At 46.1% G+C, this 16,060-nt stretch overlaps 1 pseudogene; it reads left to right on the top strand.

The window, feature by feature from the left end:
* Positions 1–16,060, top strand: part of LOC127664599 (eukaryotic initiation factor 4A-I-like) — a 92,101-nt pseudogene that overhangs the window by 75,276 nt on the left and 765 nt on the right.

The following is a 16,060-nucleotide window of genomic DNA, read 5'->3' as shown; positions in this document are numbered from 1 at the left end:
GAGAAAAACTCCTGATATTTCAAGATAATACAGGAACCTCAACTCATTTGCATGAGGACTTGATGTGTCAGAGTAAACGTACAAGTATGGAAACACAGGCACTTCAGTTGAGAAAGATGTAACACCCACACTGTCAGTGTAGACACCCATTGTTCTGACCATCTTCCATCAGTCTTGACTCTGATCCATTACTGGAGGTAACACCCTAATTTTATTCTGCTCTGTCTTCTCCTTTTCTGGGGACCCCTCTGAATAAACCTGGGGCCTGTATCCAGACTCACTGACAACATGTGCCCTGAACATCAAGAATGCCTTTGGACCACAGGTCAAATATCATGTTTGTAATAACATTTTTCAATGTTGTCCAACGGTTTGACCTCATCCTGGGCTTAGGAACAACCTTTGGGGAAAACATGTAAGCTGCCACGGAGCTGACAACACTTTCTAATCACCCCACCCTCCACCTAAGGACCTGGAAGCCATAAATCTGATGATATCTTCTGGCCTTGAAATGAGAAAACTGGACCTAGAGGAGACAGAGCTCCTCGTCTGCTATCCTGTGACAAGTGATGCTAGAGTGAAGACAGGGACTCTCTAACACTGTGCATGATTTTCATCACTTTTGTCAGAGACCTAGTGACTTCAAGAGGAAGAAATGAAAACTGAAAGGATGAAATCCAAGCCCTTGGCAGGTAGCTGCCTCTTGCCTTTTTATAGCACTAATAGAGAAAGGTACAAAGGAAAATCTGGCTTGTGTTTACCAAAGCTATATCAGTTCTTGGAAATGCCTGATAACCAAGCACTGTAGGCAGAAGCAGGAGGATCTCAAATTCAAGAGCTGCCTAGTTTACGTAGTATAATTCCTGACCATCCAGGGCTACATAACTAGATGCCATATTAAAAAAAAGAAAGAAAGAAAAAGAAATCACACACACACACACACAAGAACACTAGGGGCTTAGAAAATAATTTCAGTATAAGAATAAGTGACCATGGAATATTTGACATCAAACGGGACACCTCCATCACACCCTCTCCCTAAGACTCGTACCCCATCAGAGAAAAGGGGGTAGAAAGACAGTAAGAACCAGAGGTTGGGGATGACTAGATGAGACAGTGTCTTGTGGGCATGGCAGAAGCACTGCACACATGACCTCACAGCAGCTGGGGTTGGCTATACAAGCCCCCCACAATATCAAGTGCCCATCAACATTCTAGTCTGTACTAGAAGAGATTCATAGAAAGTAGATGGCTTCCTGGAGAGTCAGTTTTCTTCAAGGCTATGGCTACTGGTAGGCCTATCATACCCCAGTACATGATTCTACACCCAGAAGTGTATCAACAGCACAATAATATGGATTATTAATTATTAATTAATATTATTAATTATTGTTTAATAGCATGAAGTTGGGGGTGGTATGTAAGGAGATAATTTCTGGGAACTGAACACAGGAGGCCCTTATGCTTGCAAGACAAGCACTCTACCAATATCATCCAAGCCTTGAACTGATTGAATTATGGACACTGTTGTAAACATCATTCTGAGGACACTATTTAAAGCATTTTACTTAATCCTCACAGATAGATAGATAGATAGATAGATAGATAGATAGAGATAGCTGTTTTATATATTATATAATGCACATACACATGTGTGTGTATGTGTGTGTGTGTATGTGTGTATGTGTGTGTATGTGTGTGTATGTGTGTGTATGTGTGTGTATGTGTGTGTATGTGTGTGTGTATGTGTGTATATGTGTATGTGTGTGTGTATGTGTGTATGTGTGTATGTGTGTATATGTGTGTGTATGTGTGTGTGTATGTGTGTGTGTATGTGTGTGTGTGTGTGTGTGTGTGTGTGTGTGCTGCCTCACTTCAGATGAAATAACAAAGCTGAGGCAGGCTGGATCATTCACTAGTCTCTGGCAGAGCTAGCCTTTGCATGTAGGTCACCTGGTTCAGAGCATACATTCATTTCTACTACACTGCAGCCAGAGGTAAAACAACAGGTCAAGTGATTGCCCCAGAGTCAATCCTGACCACACCAGCCCAGTTTTCAGATCAAGGAGATCTCGCTGGGCCTCCCTCCTTTCCCACCTGATAGGTACTTCTGAAAAGTCTTTCCCACTGCCTGTCACTATCTCCCCAAAAACCTGTGGTTTAAAAAGAAGAAGAATCAATGTTTGTCACATCACCTTTTTGAAAACTAAAAGCTAGGATGGATGTGGACATCTGTGATTCCAGACCCTGGGACGTGGAGGAAGGCTAATGAGGAGTCCAGGGTCATCACTAGCTATAGAAACTGAGGCCAATGTGAGCTACGGGAGAGCTCATTTCAAAAAGAAACCAGAATGAATAATTGAGAAGAGGAAAAAGTGGCCAAGTGCAAGCCGGGCCCTCCCCATCACCTTCAGCGACTTCCCAAGTCAACTGCATCTAAGATCCGTGTCCTCAAGAGCCCATTTCAAACACTAGCCCGACAGCCTCCAAGCCAAGCACAGCGAGCTTGGAATAAAAACCAAATCCACCTAGCAGCAAAGTATATAAATATGAAAAACCTTGAAGGCAACATTCTGTGTACCTATTGACTCTTTCCAACTCCACAGTAGAGAAGGGAATTGTGTCAAACCTCCTGCCTCCACCCTCCTCCCCACCTTACCTTCACTGGACAAAGAAAGCAACTCAGTCTCCTACCAAAAGCAAGCACACCCCTGCTTTCTTCTCCAGGCCTATATGCATAGTTTCAACAGAGCCAAATCATATTAATTAACAGTAGCCAGTCTCTTTTAGATCTCGGATGAAAGGCAAGAGGCCACTAAGAGTATACCACTATTAATATTATTATTATTATAATTATATTTTATGGCCGTTCTCCTAACCTCTGCTGCTCAACCCCAGTTAATTTCTCCATTATGAGAAGAGGCTGCTTTTATTGGATCGAGTGTTAGGTGATTAGTTTGGTTGAGTTTTACCAGCCTAGATGTAATTAAGGACAGCAAGTCTCCACGTGGCGTCTGGAGCTCTGTCATAACTCAGGTGTGAGACAAGCAAGCAATGGGAAGGAAGATGACCATTCTCTGGAGGCTATCGGAAGACCAACACACTCTGCCTCAATCCTGGAAGAGGTTTTTCTTTCTTTCTCTATTCTCTTCCAGGACCTGTTGGTCCTTGGCAAACGCTATAGGACTGAACTAAATCTACCCTGTCATCTGCTTTTACTACTTTTATTTTTAGACAGAATCTTGATGAGTTTCCCAGGCTGGCCCTGAATATACCCTATATTCCAGGTGGCCTGTGACCCTTCTGCCTCAGCCTCCCAAAGACACACACACACACACACACACACACACACACAAAGGATCTTGCTGTATAGTCCTGGTTGGCCAGGAGTTCGGTCCCCTACCAAAAGCAACACACCCCTGCTTTCTTCTTCAGGCCCATATGCATAATTTCAACAGGCTCACTACATAAAACAGGGTGGCCCCAAACTCAAAGAAATCTACCAACCTCTACCTCCCAAGAGTTGGGATGACAGCCACGCACCATCATTCCTCAGCCCAGAAAGGGATTTGAAAGCCAGACTTTCCGTGTGAGTGATTATCCTGGGCTCCTAAACCTTGCTGATGACCACCAAGCAATCAACTCCAAACACAACCCTCCTCTGCCTGAACGTCCCCGAGAGAGAGAGCCACAGCCCTGAGCCCTGTGCTTGGTTGTCAATCCAGCCTTAACCTTTGCCTGCTGTGAGATGTTGGGCAAGTAATTTAACCTCTTGGGAGAGAGGGTTAAACAGTGATGTTGTCTTATGAGAGAGAAAATGAACAACAGTCACTCAGCAGAAAGAGCCATAGGAAAGGCACCTAAGGAAAATAACTCAAAGGCCAAGGATGTAGGGCTCCAAGTCCTTCCTGTCATAGGCTTTTAAAAATAGAATCTCACTACATTTCTCGGGCTGGCCTTGAACTCATGGTCCTACCTCAGCCTGCCATGTGCTAGGACTATAGGTGTGTACAACAACAGAAGCCTTAGGCTTGCCTTCTGTTTCTGTCTGAGGATCAGCCTCTTGTAGCACAGGGTAGAAGGTAAGTCACACAGCTCTGGAAACGAAACTTGAGTTAACTTAGCTTCTCTGAGCTACTGTGTGTGCTCCCGTGTAAATCTGGGTGATAATCAGTGCATCGCAGGACAGTCAGGAGGATGGAGTAAGACATTATGACTACGCAAAGCACACACCAAGTCCTCAGTGCTCAGGGTGGTCATGTGTCTAACACAGAGATGGGTCCACAAGTGACTTACTAACATTAATTTCCTGATATGGTAAAATACTAGGTTTCCAGACTCATGGTCACCCCCACACATAAGTGGTAAAATTATTCAACAAACTCCTGGGTGAACACACCTGTAATCTCACATTTACACATCATCAAATCTTTAGCACAAGATTTCATCAGCTCAGACTCAGCATGGATGTAGAGAGGGATGTAGAGAGAGAAGGAACAGGTGACATCAGCCCAGAGCACAGGGTCCTGTGGGCAGCAAGGCTCTGCAGCTAACTGAAAATGAGGCCAGTGGCTCATTGTCATTGACAAATGCCCAAAACAGAACAGGAGGGGACTGAAGAGGACAGAAGGGAGTCAGAAGCAAACCTCACATTACTTCTCTGTGTATAGATAGGAGTGCGAGTGTAGAAACACCACAGCAGGCAAGGAGACTTCCAGGAACAACCTCCGCTCTGATCTCACCTCCCACCATGCTCCAGATAGACTTTTCGTGGCTCCCAGTGTGGATGCCAGGCTCACAGCCTGAAAGCTCCCAACGATTCCCCTGACTCTGCCTCCGTCATGGGGATGTAGCTCAGTGATAATAGAGTGTTTGCTTAGACTGGGCAAGGAGGGTCTTGAGTTCAAGGCCAGTCTGGAATATATAGTGAAATTCTATTTAGCGTTTGTTTGCTGTAGTAGTTCTGGGCTTTCTGGTGCATGCTACCATAGCCAGCTTTAGTGGATTCTGGGGATTTGAACTCAGGTTCTCATGTTTTCATGCATTGAGCTGACTCTGTCACCTGAAACTCATGCTTTTAAGATCACCACATCAGGCTATTAGTACTGCGTCATCCTGCAACCTGCAAGAAAGAAAGAATCGTATTTCTTAAAGTGAAGAATTGAAAATCACTTCACTCTTAACTCCTTTTGCTCTCTCTCTCTCTCTCTCTCTCTCTCTCTCTCTCTCTCTCTCTCTCCTTCTGGACAGCTTGTGTAGCACAGGCTGGCCTCAAACTTCCTATGTAGCCAAACCATGACCTTGAACTTTTGATTCTTCTGCTTCCGGCTTCTTGCTTCCGGCTCCCAACTTCTAAATATTGATTACGGGCGATCAATCATGCTTAATTTCTGCAGTGCCGGACAATCCCAGGGTTTCGTGCTAAGCAAATGCTCTACCCTCTGAGTCCCAGCCTCATGGCAGCCCGGTTCAAAGGTAGCATGAGACGTTTTGGTGAAGATTTCCCGCCCAGTGGCAAAGAAGCTCAATTATGCTTGGGAACTAATCTCCAATGAGGTAAAGGATTGTTTCCCCCTCATCTGCATAGCTTCCTGTGAGCTATGACTGACTGCCATCTATTTCCTGTCATCCCCTAAGACTCCTTAAAGTCCCGTTCAGAGGTACCAGCCAATCATTTGACCACATAATGCCCCGCCTATGCTGCAGCTACATGCAGGGTAGTATCCAACATCAAGCCGGAGCCATGGTAATTAAAGGGCAAGGAGGTTGGCCTGGAAGGGGGCATGGACCTCTCTATTAGACATTCCATATTTTGTGTGGACAGTTTGATCCTTTAAGCTCTGAAAACACCCAGAGGGCAAACTGTCAGCACCCTGCACAAGAATTTTGCCCTCAACAGAATGACCTTCAAGTTCCTAAATGGTTTCATATTGGTTTTAGGTCTCTGTATACATATTTCTCTTTGGTCATCCCCTTGACATCTTAAATGCATTTATTTGCTGATAGGATTTGCCCTCTCTGGCCAAGAGCCACTGATTAACATCTAGTCTGCAAACTATGTAGAAATGTAATCCTTAACAAAATGGGACAAGTTTCCTGCAAGCCAACACATTGTATTGATTTGCAAGCTTCAGTCCAACTTGGGTATCCATTCTTGACAAGTTACAGCTGTCTTTCTCCGGCCAAAATTCATGTGCAAACTTTGGGATAGACTAGATGTCTCCTGCTTTTTTGGTAGAGCTGCATATGTGTGTGGAGTGTGTCTGCATGCATGTGCATGGGATGGGTGAATGAAAGCCAGGGGCCAATATCTGGGTCACTTCCTAAACCACTCTCTACCTTTGTGTTTGAGACAAGTGTCTCTCAGGGAACCTGGAGCATATCTGTTTGACTACACTGGCTGGCCAATAAGCCCCAGGGATCCTCCCTTGTGCTGGGATTACAGAGATGTGCTACTATGCCTGGCTTCTTATTTGTTTTGGTTGGTTGGTTTTGTTTTGTTTTTCGGAGAGAAAGGTTCTCTCTGTGTAGTCTTAGAACTCACTCTCTAGGCCAGGCTGGCCTCGAACTCACAGAGATCCACCTGCTTATGCCCCCAGAGTGCTGGGACTAAAGGCATACATCAAACCATTCCTGACTTTTTTTACTTGGTTGCTGAAGATCCTAACTCAGGCCCATCTGAGCCATCTCTCTAGCCCTGGCTACATTTTTTCCATTCTCTCAATAGGCTGGGGCTGAGGATACAGTTCAGTTCATAGAGAACTTTCCAGCATGCAGGAAACCCCTAGAACCACATAAACTAGGCGTGAAGGCCCACACCTATAGTCCTCGCACTTAGGAGACAGAGATGGGAGGACCAGACATTTAAGACCAGCAGCTACTTTGTACATTGGAGGGCAGCATGGCCCACGTGAGATTCCATCCAAAACACAAAACAAGAAAAAGCCAATGGCTTTTTAGCTGGGGGAAGCACAGGCCCACCCCAGTGGCAGCTCCTGACAAGACTGGGGCAGCCCTCAGCTCGGCTGGTTCTGAGCAGAGAGACGGCAAGGACACTAGTTCCCTTAGTAATGCCTTTATCTAGATCCTGACATCTTTCTCAGCTGTCAGCTAGCTTGGGGTTTCCCTGAAGTTCACTGAAGCACCACGGCGGGCTTTTCAGTTGTTTTATTGTTCAGAGCTGAGCTATACCCACACTCCCACAATCTAGGGCAGACCCCTGGGGACGAGACTTTCTGTGCCCTTGAGTAACTCAGATACAGCCCCAGAGTTTCAGTCTCCCAGGCTGTAGCAGAGAGAGGACGTGGGCCAACAGTATACCTTAGAGAGCTGGGCGGTGGAAAGAGGGAATTGGTGTGCACCTCATTTTTTTCCCTCCTCCCCTTTCACCTCTGCTCAGCCAGCTGGCTCTAAGGGCGGACATTCCGCCAGCGCTCTTCTATCTGGGGTAACGGAAAGCAGAGACACCTTATCCCTAGACTTTACCTTAGCCACGTCTGTAGTTTAAAACCTCCACACTCCCTCAGAGCTTCGGGTGATCAGCCAAGCGGGTCACATGGAAGCTATGGCCTTTAAAACCAACATTACCATCCGCTGGGCCCAGGCCTTGGGTGCACACTCTATTAACCCCGGCACTAGGGAATCAGGGACAGGAGGATCTCTTAGTTCGAGGCCAGCCTGGTCTACAGAGTGAGTTCAGGTTAGGGCTACACAGAGAAACACTGTCTTGAAAAACCAAAGGAAGGGGGAGGCGGGGAAATCCTTAACTTCTGGGGATATGCTTGGAAGATGGGAAATGGTCCAACTCTGGAATCCAGGAGGTGAAGCTAAGTCTGCAGAAGGCCTCTGTGATGCGCAAACTGGATCACGGGCCTCGGATAGAGCAGAGGGCACAGTGTGCTGCGTGGAGCAGCAGCAACGGAAAGGACGCTCCCAACCCCATCTCTCCAGTCACTAAGCCTTTGTAGCAGCTCTGGACCTCCCCCCCTCCCCACCCCCCAACCCAATCACAGAGGCAAAGACCTCCATTTTGCCCTCTCTATAAAGTCAGGGAGGAGCATCCAGATTTGCTGAAGCAGCAAGCCAGAGGCCCAATTTGATTGTTCCCAGGCACATATTGTTAATCCAACAAGATGGAAACCCCTGAAGGGAAGGCTGACATCACGTGAGTTGGATTGGATGCTTATAGTTAGCGTTCATTAGCATTCATTATTAAAAGCTGAAAAAAATCCTTCTGTTTTTCTCCCCCACAGCCCCCACTTCCTTCTATGGCTCTTTTTCACCAGTGCTGGGGATTGTAGATGCTAAATAAATGTCCTTACCTCTGCGGCCCGGAACCCTGGCCCTTACCGCCTCCTCACCTGCTCTGTCTTTGAAACTGCTTCTGACGAAAACCCTCTTATGTGATGGCTCAGTCAGTAAAGTGCTGTCATGTAAGCCTGATGACCTGAGTTCAATTCCCAGCACTCACTGAAAAGCTGGGCCTGACTACATGTCTGAAATCTCAAAGCTGAGGAGGCAGGAACAGGAGGATTCCTGGGGCTTGCTGGAGAGTTAGTTTAGCCCAGTTGGCAATCTCAAGGTTCAGTGATAGACCCTGTCTCAAAACATAAGGAAGGAAGAAATGATTGAAGTGGACATATAACATGGGACTCTGCCCTCTACAAGCAGTCATACACATGTACCTACAAACACACAAACCCTTCCAGTTGAGCAAAATCCTACCATGCAAATGTCTCTATTACATTTGTACACTCTTTTTTTTCCCCCTGAGGATGGAACCCAGGGCCTCACCCTGCTAAGGAAGCTCTCCATCGCTTAGCCGCTCCAAGCACTAACCACCACTGCAATTTTTATTTTAAGACAGGGACTCAAGCATTAGACAGAGGTTGGGGGCCCAAATGGAAGAGTTAGGGCAAGAATTGAAGGAACTGAAGGGAATGGTAACCCCACAGGAAGACCAACAGTATCAACTAACCTGGACCCTTGACTGAGCCATCAACCAAAGAACCCTGTCCCCAGCAGAGACATCATCGCAGAGGCCTACTTTGTCTGGCCTCAGTGAGAGAGGATGAGCCTAATCTGTAAGACTTGATGCCCCGGGGCTGGTGAGATGGCTCAGTAGTTAAGAGCACTGACTGCTCTTCCCGAAGGTCCTGAGTTCAAATCCCAGCAACCACATGGTGGCTCACAACCATCTGTAATGAGATATGATGCCTTCTTCTGGTGTGTCTGAAGACAGATACAGTGTACTTACATATAATAATAAGTAAATCTTTAAAAAAAAAAAAAAGACTTGATGCCCCAGGGTCAGGGGGCAGCATTTAGGATGCAAATAAATAAAACAATTAATTAGTTTTAAAAAAACAACAATAACTAAAAAAAATAAATAAATAAAATAAAATAAACAGGGTCTCAAAAAACTGGCCCAGGCTGTCCCTGGTCTCTTCCCAGGAATCCTTGTGTCTCTGCCCGACCCTGAGGTTATAGCCGCGTACACACTGGCATGCCAGCTTTAGATGTGGTTGCTGGGATCTGAACTCAGATCCTTCTGCTTGTGCCGCAAGCACTTTACCAGAGGACCCATCCTGTAGTCTCTGCTTTCTGCGTGTCTTCTGTATGCATGCCCATTTATGTATTTGTTGTGTAACTACACATGACCGTGTGGAGGCTGGAGGATGGTCTCAAATATCATTCTTCAGGCACGGTCCACATGGTTTTTAAGAAGGATCTATCACTGGAATCGCTCTTGCCAAGGAGGCTGCTCTTCTGACCAGTCAGTTCCTCTCCGGAGCTACATTACCGGCACACACCATCATGATCGGCTTTTTTACCTTGGTTCTGGGGATCAAACTCAGGACTTCAAGTACTTTACCTACAAAGCCATCTCCCCAGTCTGGAAACCATTGTACTTAGTGGGTAAACTCAATGTCTCCTCTGAGAAAAGGACCCATTTGTGTTCAGAGAGGTAGAACACTGGCATTTGTGTGTTTAACAGAACACAAGGAACACGTGTTATAAGCCCAGGTACTGAGCTGTGAGCAGGCCGGGACCGTCATTCTCCTGATGCCATTAGCACTACTGTTGGGGCCAGACTCTTGACTCCACGGCATTCTGCTTACTCTTAGAAGATGTGAGCCACTGGACAAATCATTTGCTTTTTTTCTGGAATATTCTTTTTCCATAATAGAAGCAAGAGCTTTATAGAGTTATTATAAAAGAAATCAAATGAGAAAATCCACTCAAGGAACCAAGTACCGGTTGCAGTACCTGAGATGTCCTTGGTGGAAGGTCAGCTACAGTTTGCCAGTGTTTCATCGTGGTGCCAGCTCTGCGTGACACATGGGACCAGCCTCACACACACTCACCTGGTTAGACCCTTCCATTGTCTTCTGAGAAATCTAAGGTCCTAAGAAATGAACTGAAGAAATTATCGGTGTCCCTGTCCTTTAAACAAGATTTTAGATTATCTCTGTGTGTGTGTGTGTGTGTGTGTGCGCGCGCGTGTGTGTGTGTGTGTGTGTGTATGTATGTATGTATATGTGTATGTATGTATGTATGTGTGTATGTATGTATGTGGAGTGTGTGTGCACACGCGTGTGTTGGTGCACACCTCCCATAGTGCATGTATGAAAACCAGAAGACACCTTATGGGAATAGACAGAGGTCCTGAGGTATTTGAAAGTGAATCCTATCACTTGCCTACTGGAGACTTACAAGGGGATCCAACGCCCTCATCTTATCTTTAAGAGCACCAGAAATGCCCAAGGAGTACATATCTGCATGCAGACAAAACAGGCAAAGGCGTAAAACAAAACAAAACAAAACAAAACCCACTTCCTCCCCGCATCAAAGAAGCCCCCTAAGATGTCCCTTGTGGCAAACAGTGCTCTCAGCTTTCAGATTTACGACAGGTCAGCTTACAGGGCTTTTATGTGATGACTCTTTCCAGTTGAGATGGAGTTTTAGTGACCCTCAAATAACAACCGTTAGGAGGATCCTTATGAGTCCCAGGCCAGCCTGGGCTACAAGGCCAGCCTGGGCTACAGAGTGTGGCTCTGTCTTAAAGATAAAAGGAAGCCCGTGTTATACTTAAGCTCCTCCCACTCCCATCCCCAGGGAACAACTTATTCACAGTGACACTTGAGGTCAACTGTCCCAAAGACTGTCCACTTGTGGGCACAGGTGATTAGTATTTCTGCTCCATTTTTAAAATGTTTACATAGCCGGGCGTGGTGGTGCATGCCTTTAATCCCAGCACTTGGGAGGCAGAGGCAGGTGGATTTCTGAGTTCGAGGCCAGCCTGGTCTACAGAATGAGTTCCAGGACAGCCAGGGCTACACAGAGAAACCCTGTCTCCAAAAACCAAAAAACCAAAAAAGAAAAAAATGTTTTAGATACACGAGAGAGAGAGAGAGAGAGAGAGAGAGAGAGAGAGAGAGAGACAGAGAGAGAGGGAGACAGAGAGAAATGTAGCCCAGGAGTGAGGTGCTAGCTTAGCGTGAAAGAGAGGACTTGAGTGCAAGCCCTGACAATAAATAGTGTTTGGGGACTTTACAAATGCAGTTCATAAGTCTTAGCCAATTTCATCATCAGGGGCGGCTGGTGGGGGGAACAAGAGAACAAAACTTTCATTTTTTTCTGTTAGCTTCTTGTGCCCACAGGGCTTCCTTCCTAGCTTCACCACCCCCAGGTAACCCAGATAAGCTGGTTTCTTTGTGGCACTGTCTCTGCAGCGACATCAGCCTGAGACCAAGCCACAGAATCAGGTCCCCTTTCAGGACCCAGTGGCTTCATGCCCTTACTCCTTACCCTGAGCTATAAAACCCACATCCCAAAGCTGCTTCCTTGATAACACAAAGTCCCTCTCAGGTGTGGACGCGACCTGTTGCTCTAGCTGGGGACCAGGCCCCTCCCACACCAGCAGGGAGATGGCAGTTTCCAAGGGCAGGCTTTTGCTCAGCTCTGGGGCTGTGGGTCAACAGGATGGGTGGGGTGAGGGGGCCCATTCTCCAAATCCCCTCTCCAATGCTCAGCCCGACAAACCGTGCACACAGACATGACAGGGGATTGTAAAAATGCACCGCAGACAATGTAGCTAATGTACCAGGGTCCCCTGCAAAGAAGCCAAGGCCAAGTCAGGAAGGAATGTGACTAAGGCACCCGGAAAGGAGCCGCTTTTGTGAAGACTGGCTTACTTCCTCTGTTTATCCCCTTCTCCAATGGGAAAGAGAGAGAGAGACCAGGGAGAGAGAGGTTGGATGCTGGCTGTACTCGGAGAACAGCCCTGAGCCATTCAGGCAGGGTTCTCTACAGGAGGGATCAGCCCAAATCAGCAGGCCGAGCAGGTCCCACATATTCAATTCTACAGGAGCCTGGACACAGTTCAGAAAGAGCAGAGAATCCAAAGTCAGAGATGCTGACTCCTGTGTGGAACTGCCAGGCAGGCAAGGCAGGGTGATGGATGTTCAGTGCGGTGGCACAGGGCAGCACTGACGTGGGAGTCACCAGACTCTCAGCAATCTCCTGGATCCTGTCACTCCAGGATTCTCAAAGGCTACTTCTCAAAATTCTAGCCTTCCCTAATAAAGACTTCTCAAAATAATAATGGTTTGAAGATGTAGCTCAGTTAGCACAGTGTTCTCTTAGCTTGCAGGAAGCCCTGCGCTCAATACCCAGCACCACAGAAGCCAAGTGCAGTAGCGAATGCCTGTAATGATAGCACTTGAGAAACAGAGGCAGGAGGATCAGAAACTCAGTCATCCTCGCCTACATAAGGAAATCCTGAACATCCTGGGCTACAGAGAGAAGGCAGGGGAAGAGGAAAGGAAGTAGGGGGAGACAGAGACAGAGAGGCAGAGACAAAGAGAGAGACACAGAGACACAGAGAGAGAGAGACAAAGAAAGGCAGAGAGCAAAGTACTTACCACAAGAATATGCTTTAAAAATCATTTGTGTGTGTATATATACACGTGCACACATGCAAGCGCAGGCGTACTTGTGTGCACACGTATGTGATATACTAAAGCCAACCTCAGGGTCTCCACCTCCCTAGCACTGGGATACCCACCTCGTGCCACCTGTTCCAGCATTTGTGGGGCTGGGGTCAAACTAAATCAAGTTTACACAGCATGCAGCTTACTGACTGAGCTCTCTCTCCAGTCCCCTAAACGATCACCTTTAAATGTCCGAAGACAGGCTCTAAATAGCCCCAGTTCTACCCGAAGGACTAACCCAGAGGCCCAGCCATGAACTCACGACCGTTTATGCAGCTCATTTTAAAGGGGAATAACAAGATTAATGTCACAGAGTAAGAATGACGTCACTAGCCTCTTAGTTTCTCTATTTCCTGGTATTGTTTTCTTTTGTCTTTTTTTTTTCTCAGATTTTTTGAGAGAGTCTTACACAGTAACTCAGGCTGACTTCTAACTACAAACTATCCACCTGCCTCAGCCTTCCTAAGTGCTAAGATTACAGGTATAAGCTACCATGCCTGGTTTATCTTAATATCTATCTTTTTCAAAGACAGTTTTGGGCAGTAGTAGTACATGCCTTTAATCCCAGCACTCAGGAAGTAGAGACAGGCAAAGGTCTGTGAGTTCGAGGTTAGCCTAGTCTACAAAGTGAGTTCCAGGACAGTCGGGGCTACACAGAGAAACCCTGACTCAAAGCAAAACACAGTAAGTAAATGAATATATGAATAAGGTTTTATTTAATAGCTGTGAGTGTGAATGCGCACCCACATGACATGGCCCACACGCAGAGATCGGAAGACAACCCGTGGAAGTCAATTCTTCTTTCACTGCTCCTTTCAATGTGTGGATCCACTGGATCAACGCCTAAATCAACTCCACGAATCATCAGACTTAGCACCAAGCATCTTTATGTAAGCAAAATTCAACCTAGATACCCAATAGGTATTTATTGAATACGGGACAACTTTTTTGTTTAATTTTTGATTTCCTTTTATTGTTGTTTTGCTTTGTTTTGTTTTTGGAGGGCAGGGTGTCGCATTTTAGCTCAGGCTGCCTGAGAACTCACCTGGTATTCTAGGCAGGCCTCTAACGAAGGCAGAAGGCGACATGCCTGCCTCTGTCTCCCCAGTGCTGTGAACGGGTTTCCCCCCCCATCCCCCCACCCCCCCACCACCCGTGAGCCAGCACAATCATCTTACCAAGTGCTTACATCCAGTGACATTCACTCTGTGAACTTCCTAAGCAGCAGAGATAGATTTTCCCCTTTGAAATGTTTTAAAAAACTAACCCAAGTCAGGTGTGTTGGCTTATGACTGCCACTCAAGCACTAGGGAGGGTGAGTCAGGAGGATTGCCTGGAGTTTGAGACCAACCTAGGCTCCAAATGAGTATCAGACCAACAATGTGAGAACCGGTTTAAAAAAAACACTTAAGCCAAATCATTGGCTCTACTCCCCTTCTCCCAAGCTCCATCTTATGTCTCAAATAGTCCTCTGTGGCTAAGCTGATAGTTTTGAAAAATGAGATTAAACATTGAAAATTGACCAAGGTTACAGTTTACTCAAAAGCACTTCAGCCATGTCTCAGTTCTTGTCTAGTTCTTCTAGATTAAACCTTTACCAACATTGTTCTTCTCTCTCTCTCTCTCTCTCTCTCTCTCTCTCTCTCTCTCTCTCTTAAAAAGAGAAAACTTTTTTTAAAAGCCTAAAAAACAAAACCTACCAGAGCCACATTCCAACGGAAACTTGAACCACTCCCCTCTCCCTCTACAATCTTTTACAGAGTTTTTGCATCGCCTTCTAGAAACAGCTTTGAAAATTAAATCGAAGTCTGCAGTGATGATGACAAAGGGAAGCTCAGGCTAGCTGGCTAGCCTTGGGAATTTCTTCCTGTGCCCCCCCCCCCACACACACACACACCCCTTCTCACTCCAGGAATGTCAAGAATTTGAATTCCTTGTTCTTAAGGTGAAAGGGCATTAACACAAATGGTCTTAGGAACAGAAACAGGGACTCCTGAGAGGTGGAACCAACCGACCTGATGGTAAAATCCCCCAGGTTCAAAACGACCCTCTTTCCTAGGTGCCTCAACGGGGTCCTGCTTCCTAAGACCCTGCTTCCTAGATACTGTTGGAGAACAGCATCAGCGGAACTGCAGGTCATCAATCAGGAGCCAGCAAGCCCTCCACCGCGTGCCACTCCTGTTACTTTTTATTTCAACATTCAGCTTTAGACTTAAAATACTTGCTAAGAAAGCAGAGGTGGCTAACAGATTCATAACAGTGTGCCAGAGTTACACGTTCTATCAGAGGTCGAAGGGTTTCCAAGGGGTTACTTCGTGTTGTGCAGACGTGCCGTGATTGATTCAACAGGAGCAAAGCAAGATGGGAATGAACTGAGAAGCACCCGGCTTGCCGTGTCCAAGAGGAATCCACTCCCTGACTGTAGTTACACCTGGAGATCTCAGCTGGGGAGTTTGTCATTCTTCCCAGAGATACCCAAGAACAGCACACATCTCACAGGAGTCCCCAGCTGTTCTCCTGGTGAATGACACCATATTTGCTTTGGGATGTTTAAAAAGAAAACAACTCTGAATTTAGCTAGGGCTACCGAATTCTGTAAGAGCTTGGCCATCACTATGATACACTGTTACTTTGTTGTTTTAAAATATTTTAACTTTATTATTATTTTTATAGTATTATTCCAACAGACTGTTTAAAGGCAGTGATCACTAATACAGAACACACAGGGGCTAACAGTCAGCCAGGTGGCTCCCAGGACCAGGCCTGTCAGTGGCCAGGTCGCTGACATGCACGTTGGTAGCTGGTATGCTGCTACCTTCATAGCTTAGGCTGCAAGGGAAGTGACGAAAAAGACAGGTACCGCTGGACCCATAGAAGCTATTTAATAAATACCATCAAAAAATAATAATAAAAGGAAAAATAAACCCTCCAGAGTACATCCACCTTAAGTCAACTGAAAGCAAGCTAGTTTATTCAACCAAAAATCCAGAGAGAAAAAAAAAAAACATTAAAACCAAAAAAAAAAAAAAAAGGCAGTTCCTAACGCTAGCAGTAAATAAATTTAT

This window comes from Apodemus sylvaticus, chromosome 14, assembly GCF_947179515.1.
Source record: "Apodemus sylvaticus chromosome 14, mApoSyl1.1, whole genome shotgun sequence".
NCBI classification, from domain to species: Eukaryota; Metazoa; Chordata; class Mammalia; order Rodentia; family Muridae; genus Apodemus; species Apodemus sylvaticus.
The sequence above is the reverse complement of the archived record's forward strand: the minus strand, read 5'-3'. Positions and strand labels throughout refer to the sequence as shown.